The sequence below is a fragment of the Diabrotica virgifera genome, chromosome 8 (genome assembly GCF_917563875.1).
Source record: "Diabrotica virgifera virgifera chromosome 8, PGI_DIABVI_V3a".
Taxonomy (NCBI): domain Eukaryota; kingdom Metazoa; phylum Arthropoda; class Insecta; order Coleoptera; family Chrysomelidae; genus Diabrotica; species Diabrotica virgifera.
The window spans coordinates 96,471,783-96,485,580 of record NC_065450.1 but is presented as its reverse complement, the minus strand read 5'-3'; the positions used below and the strand labels follow the sequence as shown (position 1 = coordinate 96,485,580).

At 30.7% G+C, this 13,798-nt stretch overlaps 1 protein-coding gene across 1 annotated transcript in view; it reads left to right on the top strand.

The window, feature by feature from the left end:
- The window catches only part of LOC126890352 (laminin subunit gamma-1-like), a 255,953-nt gene that overhangs the window by 241,307 nt on the left and 848 nt on the right, over positions 1-13,798 (top strand). The gene's annotated exons all lie outside the window — the stretch shown is intronic.

Here is a 13,798-nt window from a genome sequence, read left to right as displayed (position 1 = left end):
ATTCAACGTAATAAGCCGTTGAAACAATTTGTCTTTAATTAATTTAATCAAGATACTGATAGTTTTATCCAGCCTTCCTACTTGTCTTCCATTTAAATACAAATATTTAATCGTTTGATGCATTCGTTCTATGCTCATATTTGTATTTATTCCTGCATGCAAGCGATAACAGTACGCCCAGGATTCCATATTGTGCAGATAACATTTTTGAAAATATTGACCAAATTCTTGTGTATTACCAGAAGATAGAAGAGAAATTTGAAAATTTTGTATCATATCCCTAAATGAAGTAACATCAGTCTCTTGTAATAAGGTACGTAGCTGTTTGTATACGATAACCTAAAAGGCGAATGATATGATGAGTGGGCAAAAAAATTAAATATTTAAGTTACATTTTGCTCTTGGCCATCAATTTTATTTAGATTTTTCCGCCACGCTTTATCTACGTGCCAGGAACAAAATAGCCTAAAATTTAATACCTACCCATAATAATAATAATATAGATTTAATAAAAAAATATGAAAAAAAAAGAATGTGTGTACTTTGTACGCACGTAAGAAGTTATACTTCTATTATGTGATTTCAACGAAATCAATATACTTTAAACAGTTTCGCTACTTCTTTCCAAAATTTTTTATTAAAACAATACCAAAAATAAAAAAAAAAATAAAAAAATAAAACACACACAAACACATTGAAAAATGCCACAAATGATTTCTGAACAATAATTGTTGCCAAAAATTTTAATTAAATACGTATTTTCTGAAAAAAATCATATAATAATATACTTACAATCATAAAATCTATAAAAAAAATTAAAAAATGATATAACTTGCATTGGGCTTGAACCTACTTCCCGTGTATCCCGCCGTACGAGAGTCGCAGCGATTTCAAACTGCACCATCTTCGCGTATACGTCATGTGGGAATATACACAAACTGAACAACTTTTTCACATTTTGTTTATATGAATTTTTATTAGTTTGATTTTTGTCGAATTAAAATACAACAATATATAGAGTAAGAAAACGATACATTAGATGAAAATTTGTAGAAAGTTTGTTCGTAATCAGATTATGTAAATTAAAGCATTGCCTACTAGGGGTATAGCATAGCAAGTACTAGGTAAGTACATTATTTTTTTTACATTTTCCAAATAGGTATGAAGATAATTTTTTATTGGAATACAACTGAAACATTTAGAATTACGTACCTGTGGCTTTTCAAAACTATGTATTTAAAAAGTCACTATAATTATAAATTTGATTTTATTTCTGTCCTCACAACAATAAAAACTAATATATTATACAACATTTTTGTTTACCGATAACCTCCATATTGAACAATTATTGACAGATCATTTCAACACCCAATCAGAGCCCGTATAAAGACTAATACCAAACTGTCGGTGTGCGCATGCGCGCAGATCAATATAAATTCACCCCCAATCTCAATCGCGCCTAAAGAAGTATAACTTTAAAAAATTTTAAGAAACGCTTTTCTTTAGTTACGAGTGACTAAAATTAAAAATATTATAAAAAAATCAACCAAAAAGCAAAAAATAAAAAAAAATTGAAAAAATCTAACACATTCGTCAAAAGAATAGCGTGGCGCGTCTTCATCGAATAAATGGTTTTCGCCCCACGCTTTGATTTTTTCAACCTTTTTTTTATTTTTTGCTTTTTAGTTGATTTCTTTTATAATATTTTTAATTTTAGTCACTCGTAACTAAAGAAAAGCGTTTCTTAAAATTTTTTTTTTTTTCATATTTTTTTATTTTTTACTTTTTAGTCTTACACTTTTCAAACATTAAAATATATCGTCATGTTTATTAAAATATGTATAAAACATATGATGTATCTACTAACATGAAAAGTAGTCGGAATGGGCAAAAAATTTGAAACTTTAATGTTTATTTATGAATCATAACGTAAACAATTAACGCAAAAAGTGAAATTATGTATGGTTCATATCATTAGCTACAATCCGTAAAAGTTTCAAGTTTTTACATCGTAAAAAACAAGAGAATTTAAGCATTTTCCATTAAAATCGTTTTTTTTTTATTTAAAAAATTAATAAACATAAAAATTTTTTTATTGACTATTTGTGTATTGTTCCCTCAAATGCATATGTCTGCAAATTTTCATTCATTTGTATTGGAGAAAAGGCAGTCAAATGAACGTCTAAAGATTTGACGAAACTATTGAACCAAATAAAAGCGTTTAAAAATAAGAATATATTGCATAGTTTTCTACCTGAATTTAGCTGGAGTCATCATTTGGAGCCATGCATTGTAGTAATATTGGGTCATGTCTGACATGAAAACCATGGGTTTGATTACTCTTCCTAAATTTTCTTTTATCTTTATGAAAAAAACAGTCATTATTTCCTCATCAGACCGATTTCCAATCATAAAACAACAAGGAAATCCCTCCCTCATATCATCCAATATTAACAATGTAGTAAGTTCAAAATCATGAGCATTAAGTCCATGTGTTCCGTCGATACAAATTACATCTTCTGAGTATTTGTCTAACACTTCCAGTGGACCAGAATGCATAACAATTAAAAGAAAATCTCAATTTTTTAAACAAGGAAAATCATTACATAAAGCCCCTTGTGGCTTGTAATATAAAATTATTCCACTATTCTTGGCTTCTTCAATCCAGGATTCAATACTTATAACTTCATTTTTATGGCGAATTCTATCAGAATTTAAATTAAAAGTTTGTGATATATTATGAAGATCTTTTCTTGTTAAGATATGCATCCTTTCCAACTTATTATTAGTTACATAATCTCTAATCTCATCTAATATGGAAACAAGAGGAATTTTCGAAGCAATTTTACTAGCTATTTCTATTTTTTCATTTTTAGTAATATTCAAATGACCCAAGTCATTGTCATGACCAATGTGAGTTTGTATAAAATTAATATTAACATTGCCATTTTCTGGTAAAATACAAACTTTCAATCGAGAAGGACATATTCCATTAATTTTTCTGCTTCTTTTGGTTTTTAAATATCGCATATTCTTACCCTTTTTCACATAAAAACCTGAACGATGGCAAATATAACTCTGTTTCTTAATGCCCTCTGCAGTCGTGTATGGATGACTGTATGTGACATATGAAGAAAATTCTTTTTTTTCCATGCCAGTTTTCCATGTTTGAAATTCTAGTTCACTAGAAAAGTGAAGATCTTGTTGCTCTATTTTAATGACATGATATTCTTCGAAATGAAGAATTAAATTGGATTTTATAGAATTTTCATAGTTACACATGCTGCACTTGAAGTTTTGTTGCTTTGTTCCAATATCGTCTTTTGCATGAATTTTTTGATGTTTTCTAAGATTTTGTAAATGTGAAAACTTTTTCTGGCATTCACTGCATTGATATGGGCAAATCTTAGATGAAGTCAGCTCGTTGATATTTTCTGAAATAAAATAAAATATGTTCGCTATTGATTCCTGTATACAATAATAGCCAAAAAGCACTAAATAGAAGTTTTGCTTTAGTTTTGTCCTCACCTGGATGAAACTTACTGACATGCCTTTTTAAATTGGAATATTTCGAGAACCTTTTGGGACATTTGTTACAAAGTACAATAGACTTAAATGCTTTGTTGGGTGCAATTATGTCGAGTTTATCTAAAATTACAAGAATTAGGTATCATCAAATTGTAGATATAACAACGGGAAGTCATCAAGTTTGTAGATTGCACAGATATCCAGTGGATTGTTATTAATCAAAAACAACGTACCAGGATGAAACGTTTTCAGGTGACTACTTAAATTAGAATGTTTTGAGAATGTAAACATACACTCCGTGCATATATGTTCCATATAATTTATTGCAGGCCTTATATAGTTTAAGAACATCTACTAGATTACTCTGACAGCAATTTATATTATGAATGTCTTGTAACATTAATTCAGTACAAATATTATTTATTAATAATACATACAAATTTAATCAACACAAATAATATTTATTAATACATAAATATTTCAAATAATGTCAACAGTTGAAACATAACCTTATTAAACATATTTGAATTTCGCGGCATTTTATTTTACATTCGCATAGAACTGTCACAACTTTGACCTTGTGAAAGCCAAGGAGCCAAAATATTTTATAATTTCTAGACGCGAGTCCATGATGATCGCCAACGTCCTTAAAGGTTGAGGCACATGAAGAAGAAGAAGGCAGAACGGTCTTCGTTTTCCCAGATCGCTTCCTTACAGCTCAGTAGTACTTTGGACACCATTCTTCAACCTATCGTTCGGACGTTTGCTGATGCTGTTGCAACTTTCAGGTATCCTACTATATTATCTCTCCACCAGAGTCGAGGGCGTCCACGTGGTCTTGTTCCAGTTGGGGCTCTTCCCATACCAGCCTTACTGTTCATTCGCCAAAATGTCTTCTGAGGTAACCTGCCCCTTGGAATCTTCTGGACTTTATTTCTTTTATTTATGTTGGCGTCTGGGTATAGTTCTTCGAGCTCTGTGTTAGTTTTTATCAAAATTTATCCTGTTGCTTCATCAAGCACGGGCTCAAAAATCTTCCTTGGGATTTTTCTTTCCCAAACACGTAGTCTCTCTTCGTTTGCCTTTGTTACCGTCTACGCTTCGCTGCCATATCTACATCACTACGAGTCGTGTGAGTGTTTTATATAATTATGTAGTTATACAGAGTTGGGCTAAAGAATGGAACCAAGCAAATATCTTTGAAACGAAAAGAACAATATTTTTGAAACTTTGCATGCAAGTACAATGACGCAAAACGCATCTGTTGCTATACTTTTTGTTACTAGTTCACTTCCGGTTTCACCGGAAATACCCTTAACTTATTTACTTTAAATGGGACACCCTGTATATTTTTGCAGATTTTAAAAGAACTTTTTATTTGTAATTCATAAATACCAAGTTTGGAAGAAAAAACTATTAAAACAAGAAATAAATCTCTTTACAGTTAAAAAATAGGTTAATTTATTTACGTTAGGCCAATGATAATAAAAATAAAAAAAAAATCATTTCAAATGTGGAAAATGCCCTCCATTCACCTCTTGACAACGTGCAAGCCTATAAATAAATTCTTGAGTCACTCTTTCCAGAATTTCTCCACGTATTAGATCACATTCATCAATTATTCTCTGTCTCAAATCCTGCAAGCATGTTGGTCTATTAACGTAAACCCGTGATTTTAGATAACCCCAAAGAAAAAGATCTAACGGGTTAAGGTCGGGAGAACGAGCTGGCCACTCTAGGAATCTTCTACGTCCAATCCATTGATTCGGAAAATTCATATCCAAAAAATCCCTAACCCGTCGAACATAGTGGGGAGGCGCTCCATCTTGTTGAAACCAAAAATTTTGTGGTAACTGGCCATTCTGTTGAAGTGCAGGAATAATTTGGTTATTTAGTAAATTTAAATACTTGTCATCATTCAAATTTCCGTCTATGAAAAAAGGGCATATTAGTCTATTTTGAACAATTCCCATCCAAACATTTAACTTTCGTGGATGTTGGGTATGTGCTTCAATAATCCAACGAGGATTCTCATTCGACCAATACCTACAGTTATGGCGGTTAACGGTTCCATTTAAGCAAAAAGTTGCCTCATCGGAAAACACTACATTACTTGCAAAATGTTCGTCATTGTTACAAATGTCCATCATTCGTTCGCAAAACTCTAGCCGTCGGTCAAAATCATCATCTGACAATTCTTGAACCAATTGTATCTTATACGGATGATATTTTTCCATTTTCAGTATTCTCCTTACAGAACGTTGACTTATTCCATGGTTTAGTGCCAAAGGCTATAGCGGGATAAGATGGTCAAAAATGCCCCCGCACCGATCAGCTCCGCTACTTATGTTTTCGATAAAGGATATAAAATTATGCCCTCATGCAAATTTTTAGCTTCCCATATGCCCTACAACCTCTGGAATCGAGAAAAGAAGAATTTTTAGGTTTTATTTTTTTGTGAGCGCAATTTTGACTAAAAAAATCTGAAAAAATTCAAGAAGATGTATATTTTGAATACAAAACAGCTTGATTTTTTTTCAGATTTTTGTAATAAAAAATGAACCCAGGAAAAATTTTTGAAATTTTCAAAAAAATTTTAGGTTATGTAAATATGATTTGGCCAACTTTTAAATAGTATTTTTTTTGTGTATTTTTTGTCGTTCTTGTGAATGGCATAGGCAGAATTTTTAATATCTGAGCGGAAAGAACGAAAAAATTGAAAAAACCGTTTTTGGCTGTCTCGAGATGCATCTCGGGACAGCCAATTTTAGGATTTAGGATCCTTACTACAACAACTGAAAAAAACACTAAACGTGTGAATTTTGTCATAAAATTTTTTATGTGGGTTTATAATAATTTTTGGAACAGCTTTTCCAAATAACTTTTTTCGATATCTCTAACGCGAAGAAAATCGAATCTCATATCGAAAATTCACCCTGTTTGTGGATTCGCAGTAGACCGAGTTTAAAATTTAAATTTCAGTTGACTATTTTAAAATTTTTGAACCATCAACCTGTATGACTGTGCCAAATTTCAAATATGTATATATTTTGATAGCCGAAATATAGGGGTGCCTTCATCTTAAATGCGACACACTGTATATTATCAATTTGATAATTTATTGCAACTAATATAGTCGTATTTTTTATATCTAGATTCAAAATATACATTCAAAATACTGACTAATTCGCTAATTTTATCATAAAAAGTTCAAATTGATTGCATTAAAGTATTGAACCAATTAATGCGTATTAATATAATATTATTATAATAATTATAATAATATACAGAGTGAGTTTTATATATAGAAACCCTCGATTATCTCGGAAACATCTTGCACGATTTTTATAGGTTTTGGTGGGTAGGGGTTTTTTAATGCAGCCGATATTATAGTGATAATTACATTGTTGTCAGATCTTCCGTTTTTCTGGAAATCTAATGAACTTTCTTATTTCTTTTGCGTTTTGAAGTCCTTAAGAAATACTGATTATTTTTCATGTTATATTCCCTATACCTAAATGCCATAGTTTCGGAGTTATTGCTACATGTGTTTAAAAAAAAAAATTAAACAAATTATAAAAATCAATTTTTTCAGCCCGTGTAGACAAAAAAGGTCTTTTGTAATTTTTCTGTAAAGTTAATGGTTTTCAAGCTCTAAACAATTAAAAACTGAAATAAATCGAATAATGACGATTTTCAAGGTTCAAAAACACAAATAAAAAATATTATTTTTGAAACTGCTAAGTACCCAAATTCAAGCTAAGCCCTTCTTCTAATGGCTCGCTATAAAATTTTTTTGGTCCGATTTATTCTAAAACATTGCTTTTTAATAATTGTTAGTGAAGCGCATATGAGAGGACGGGCAACTGGGCTGCATTAACAACTAAAAAACAATATTTTAGAATGAAACAAGCTTCAATTACTTATTGGTAACTGATAAAATAAATCTTGAACTTGAATTTGTGTACTGGACAGTTTCAAAAATAATATTTTTTATTTGTGTTTTTGAACCTTGAAAATCGTCATTATTCGATTTTTTTTCAGTTTTAAATTGTTTACAACTCGAAAACCATTAACTTTAGAGAAAAATTACAAAAGAACTTTTTTGTTACCAATGGTCCAAAGAACGTAAAATAATGTCTACCCGAGCCGAAACAATTGATTTTTATAATTTGTTTAATTTTTTTTAAATAAATGTAGCAATAACTCCGAAATTATGACTTTAAGTATAGGGAATATAGTTTCCGAGATAATTGAAGGTTTTCTTACATAAACCTCACTCTGTATATATTATATTATTACACATTAAGTGGTTCAATACTTCAATGCAATCAATTTGAACTTTCTATGATAAAATTAGTGAATTAGTCAGTATTTTAAATGTATATTTTGAATATAGGTATAAAAAATACGACTATATCAGTTGCAATAAATTATCAAATTGATAATAATATACAGTGTGTCGCATTTAAGATGAAGACACCTATATTTCGGCTATCAAAATATATACAGATTTGAAATTTGGCAGTCATAAAGGTTGACGGTTCACAATCTTTAAAATAGTCAACTGAAATTTAAATTTTGAAACGCGGTCTACTGCGAATCCACAAACCAGGTGAATTTTCGATATGCGATTCAATTTGTTTCGCGTTAGAGATATTTAAAAAAATTATTTGGAAAAGCTGTTCCAAATATTATTATAAGCCCACATATCAAATTTTATGACAAAATTCACTCTTTTAGTGTTTTTTTCAGTTGTTCTAGTCAGGATCCTAAATCCTAAAATCGGCTGTCCCGAGATGCCTCTCAAGACAGCCAAAAACGGTTTTTTCAATTTTTTCGATCTTTCTGCACAGATATTAAAAAATCTGCCTCTGCCATTCAAAAGAACGACAATAAACACACAAAAAAATATTATTTAAAAGTTGGCCAAATCATATTTACATAAACTAAGATTTTTTTGAAAATTTCAAAAAATTTTCCTGGGCTCATTTTTTATTACAAAAATCTGAAAAAAAATTCAAGCTGTTTTGTATTCAAAATATACATCCTCATGAATTTTTTCAGATTTTTTAAATTAAAATTGCGTTCACAAAAAAAAATAAAACCTAAAAATTCTTCTTTTCTCAATTTAAGAGGTTCTAGGACATCTGGAAAGCTAAAAATTTGCATGAGGACATAATTTTATATCCTTTATCGAAAACATAAGTAGCGGCGCGCTGATCGGTGCTGGGGCATTTTTGACCATCTTATCCCGCTATAGCCTTTGTTGTGTAAGTTTGAGGTGATTTCTCTAAATCAAGGCCCTGATTCTAAATCAAATTTCGACACTAAACAAGTCGCTTTCAATATGGCGACGTCGAAATGCGACTGTGCGAGCCTTGTGGATTTTAGTTGAACTAACGAAATGACGTCACGAAATAGCGACTATCGAAATTAATAGCGACTCCAAAAAAGTGGTTGATATTAAAAATTTCGATGTCGAAATTATTTGACACGGAGATGAATGAATGGCCAAAAGCGAGGTTAGGTTTAGTTTAGATGTGTTTTGTTTATTTCTTGCAAGGAAAACTAAAGCAAAAGGTATTAATATGGCTGGGTTTAATTGAAATTTGCTTGTCTTGAGGAATTAGATAGAATAGTATTAAATTAGAAATATAATAATTGAGAATGTCCACAACATGAATCATTAACTCAATAAAAGATGTTAGGTAATAATCTGGGAAAATTAGTAAAAAACAAGGAAAATTAATTACCAGCTATTTTATTGCTGGACATGCTGAAATCAAATCTTAAGATTTCCTATATTAGTAATATAGCTGTGCAAAGTCCACAGAGAGTGTGCTATTTTGTTTATAAACAAATTAGCGCTCCGAAATATTTTTTTTAATTATTGCTCTATAACTCCGAAAATTTTAACTTTAAACCAAAATACTCGCATAAAAATTGACAGTAATTTAATTCTGCACATTGATAATTTATTCCAATTTCCTTCGACGGAAATTTTCCTCGGAAAATTCGGGTTTTCCAAACAAAATTTTTAATTTTCAACTAAAATTTGAGAGAAGTAATTATTTATCAATAATTAAATAATTTGGTGACAGTGACATAAATCTTTTTTGTTATGAGTGTCTTGAAGGTATGAAAATTTGTATGTACAAAGAGGACCGGAATTGAAAGGTATCTAATGGTTCAAAGATTAAAATCCTGTTGTTTATAACTCTGTCGCAAATGCCGGTCAAATTTGACCGGTTATACCTGGAATCACTCCTCGCAATTCAATTTTTTTTCTTCGAAAAGGGCACAGAAGCCGTGCCCTTTTCAACAGCGTTAACTTAATTTAATTTAATCTAATATTTTCTGAGGGGTTCTATTTGCTTATAAGCCAAAAAAAAAATGTTTCTTTATAACATTCCTGAGACCGCTCAAATGGTCCAATTTCAATCCTGTAAGGTACGTTGAATAGGTATAGTGCTTTTTTATACGAAAATTATAGTTATTCTGGTGTATCATAATCTTTCTGGTTATTATTTCGACCGAATTTTTTTAATTAACATTTTAATTATTGCTAAACTATTGGTTAGATTGTCGCCGGTCTCCTGATATACAGGAGAGGGGCTAAATTATGGAATAAATTCATTTTCTCTAAAATGGACGATTTTAGAGAAAAATCCCGAAACAGGTCGATTTTTATTTTTAAATTAAATTTTTTTGGCATATATTTCAAACTAGTGACGTCATCCATCCGAGCGTGATGACGTAATCGATTATTTTTTAAATAGGAATAGGGCTTCGTGTTGTAGCTCATTTACAAAGGCGTTCAATTCTCTATTCAGTATAGGGCTTTTCATTCACAGTCATTTATTTCGAGCTTCTGTCATATTTCGTATAATCCGTAAATATTAATATTATACACAGATTATTCAACATATGACAGGAGCTCGAAACAAATGACAATCGATGAAAAGCCCTATTATAAACATTAATATCATTATTTATACAGGGAGGCCAAAAAAATTTTTGAATTAAATTAATTGACGCAAGAAGAACAATGCATGTAATTTATTTAACTCAAAATACATTCTATTGATGTCAGAAAATAGAAAAAAATGCTTATTTTGCAAATAAACATTGCTTTTAGCTTAAATTAAATGTTCAAACTGCCAATAGGTAGGAGGGAGGCTGTTTGTGATTTAATTTAAGCGAAAAGAAACGTTTATTTGTGAAATAAACCTTTTTTTCTATTTTCTGCCAGCAGTACAATGTATTTTGAGTTAAATAAATTACATACATTCTTCTTTTTGCGCCAATTAATTTAATTTAAAAATTATTTTTTGGCAACCCTGTATAAATACCTAATGATATTAATGTTTATATTACTGAATAGAGAATTGAACGCCCTTTCAAATGACCTACCACACGACCCCTATTCCAATTAACAAAATTATCGATTACGTCATCACGCTCAGATGGATGACGTCACTAGTATGAAATATATGCCAAATAATTGTAATTTAAAAATAAAAATCGACCTCTTTCGGGATTTTGCTCCAAAATCGTCCGTTTTAAAGAAATGAATTTATTCCATAATTTAGCCCCTCTGTATAATCTACTATAATAAATCTTTCATGTCATCAATTATTTAATTATTGATAAATAATTAAGTACTTCCCTAAAATTTTAATTGAAAATTGCAGATTTTTTGGGAAAACTCGGATTTTCTGAGTAAAATTTTTGTTGAAGGAAATCGAAAAAAAATAACTTTGTGCAGAACTAAATTACGGTGAATTTTTATTTGAGTGTTTTTGGCTCAAAGGAAAAATTTTAGGAGTTACAGACCACTAATTGAAAAAAAAAGAAGATTTAGGAGTGCTAATTTGTTTATAAATAAAATAACACACTTTCTGCGGACTTGTCATACCCCATATTACTAATATACGCAATCTTAAGATTCGATTTTAGCAATAAAATAGCTGGTAAATAATTTTTCCCAAAAATGGCACTTTTTCGATAATTTTCCCAGACTATCAACAAATTCCAATAAACCGGAGCGCCAACCCAAATTCTGAGCAGTCTCAACATGATAGGGCTAATATCCCCAGTTGTAACTAATATCGAAATGAATAAGAATCGCTATACTCTGCGGCTGTCATGGCGGTGTCGAAATGAAATTGCGACTGTCGAAATGAATTAGAATCAGGGCCCAATTGCAATATTTTGTTTAATAACTTCGTTCGTTGCAGTCCGTGGTCTTCCAGTTTTTGGCAAATTTTTGACTATCCCAGCTGCATTAAAACGTTTCAATGTTTTAGTAACCGTTGAACGTGATATAGGATTTCTTTCAGGATGCAATTCATTAAAAATATTACACACCTCGTCATGAGTTCTAACACGATCACCATGACCGATTATCATTAATATTTCAATGCGATCTCTTTCACTTAAATGAACCATTTTGAATAAAACTTATTTCTGTCAATTAGTTCAGTAACAGTTACCTACTATACTAAATTCAAATAAATACAACAATAGTTTTAGTCTATAGTATGGATGGTAGTACTCGTTTATTTTTAATACAAAAAATTATCTACAGACACTATTTAACTATTTTTTTCTTCCAAATTTGGTATGTATGAATTAAAAATAATAAGTTTCTTCAAAATCTGCAAAAATATACAGGGTGTCCCATTTAAAATAAATAAGTTAAGGGTATTTCCGGTGAAACCGGAAGTGAACTAGTAACAAAAAGTATAGCAACAGATGCGTTTTGCGTCACTGTACTTGCATGCAAAGTTTCAAAAAGATTGTTCTTTTCGTTTCAAAGATATTTGCTTGGTTCCATTCTTTAGCCCAACCCAGTATATATTTTATTGTATATATTTGCCAGCACAATCCCACGACCCCATGTACGAATTCCATAGAGTATGTATGGGACATGCTTCAACGAAGAATTACTCCACATATAGGTAACATGACACGCTGTTTCGTTTCCGAGAGCGTCGGATCAAAGAATGGGCAAACGTATCTCGACAGAATATCCACAATCTCATTTTGTCTATGGACGACAGTTGTAGAATAGAACCTTAATAAACTAGGGCGGACTCCATACTTTGTATTAATTTTGTTTTGTTTTATTACGACCATATTTTTTAATGACCTATTTTTTTAGTTATACTTTAAGGCACGCTTCTCATTTTATACAGTTCAAGAAATTTTATTTTATATTAAAGACCACTAATCATCACAAATCGATTATTATGTATAGTCCTGTCGCCAGGGGGGGGTACAAGGGCCTCCTTAATTCAGATGGACTTACCCAAGTTTTTTTTTATGTATTTTGACCCGTAGAACACGAATTTTTTGGGTAACAGTTGATCCGGATGTCGATAAGATTGTTATAAACAAAGAACTTGAGGAATTACATAACAACGATTTTTCGCAAAACAAAACATTTTTTTTTGTATTCTTTTAGGTGATTCTAAGCAAAAAATGTTCTTACAAGTTTTTTCGTAGGATGCATAGTTTTTGAGATAAACGCGGATGAACTTTCAAAAAATCGAAAAAGTGCAATTTTTGAACCCGAATTACTTTTGATTAAAAAATACAATAGCAATTCTGCTTACTGCATTTAAAAGTTCAAGTCAAATTCTATCGGTTTTGATTATTTTCATTGCTAAAAATTAATTTTTTTATTGTTAAACAAAGCTATAAACACATAGTGTTTCCCGTGCCCAATGCATGCGTTTTAAGGTATGTACGTAATCTACGTAGAAATTGTCTATATGCGCGCCTACTCGTTCGATTTCAAATGAGAAATGGGAAACACTATGTGTTTATAGCTTTGTTTAACAATAAAAAAATTAATTTTTAGCAATGAAAATAATCAAAACCGATAGAATTTGACTTGAACTTTCAAATACGGTAAGCAGAATTGCTATTTTATTTTTCAATCAAAAATTATTCGGGTTCAAAAATTGCAATTTTTCGATTTTTTGAAAGTTCAACCGCGTTTATGTCGAAAACTATGCATCCTACGAAAAAACTTGTAAAAACATTTTTTGCTTAGAATAACCCAAAAAATACAAAAAAATGTTTTGTGTTGCGAAAAATCGCTGTTATGTGATTCCTCAAGTTCTTTGTTTATAACAATCTTATCGACATCCGGATCAACGGTTACCCCAAAAATTCGTGTTCTACGGGTCAAAATACATAAAAAACTCGGGTAAGTCCATCTGAGTTAAGGAGGCCGTTGTATCCCCCTGGCGAAAGG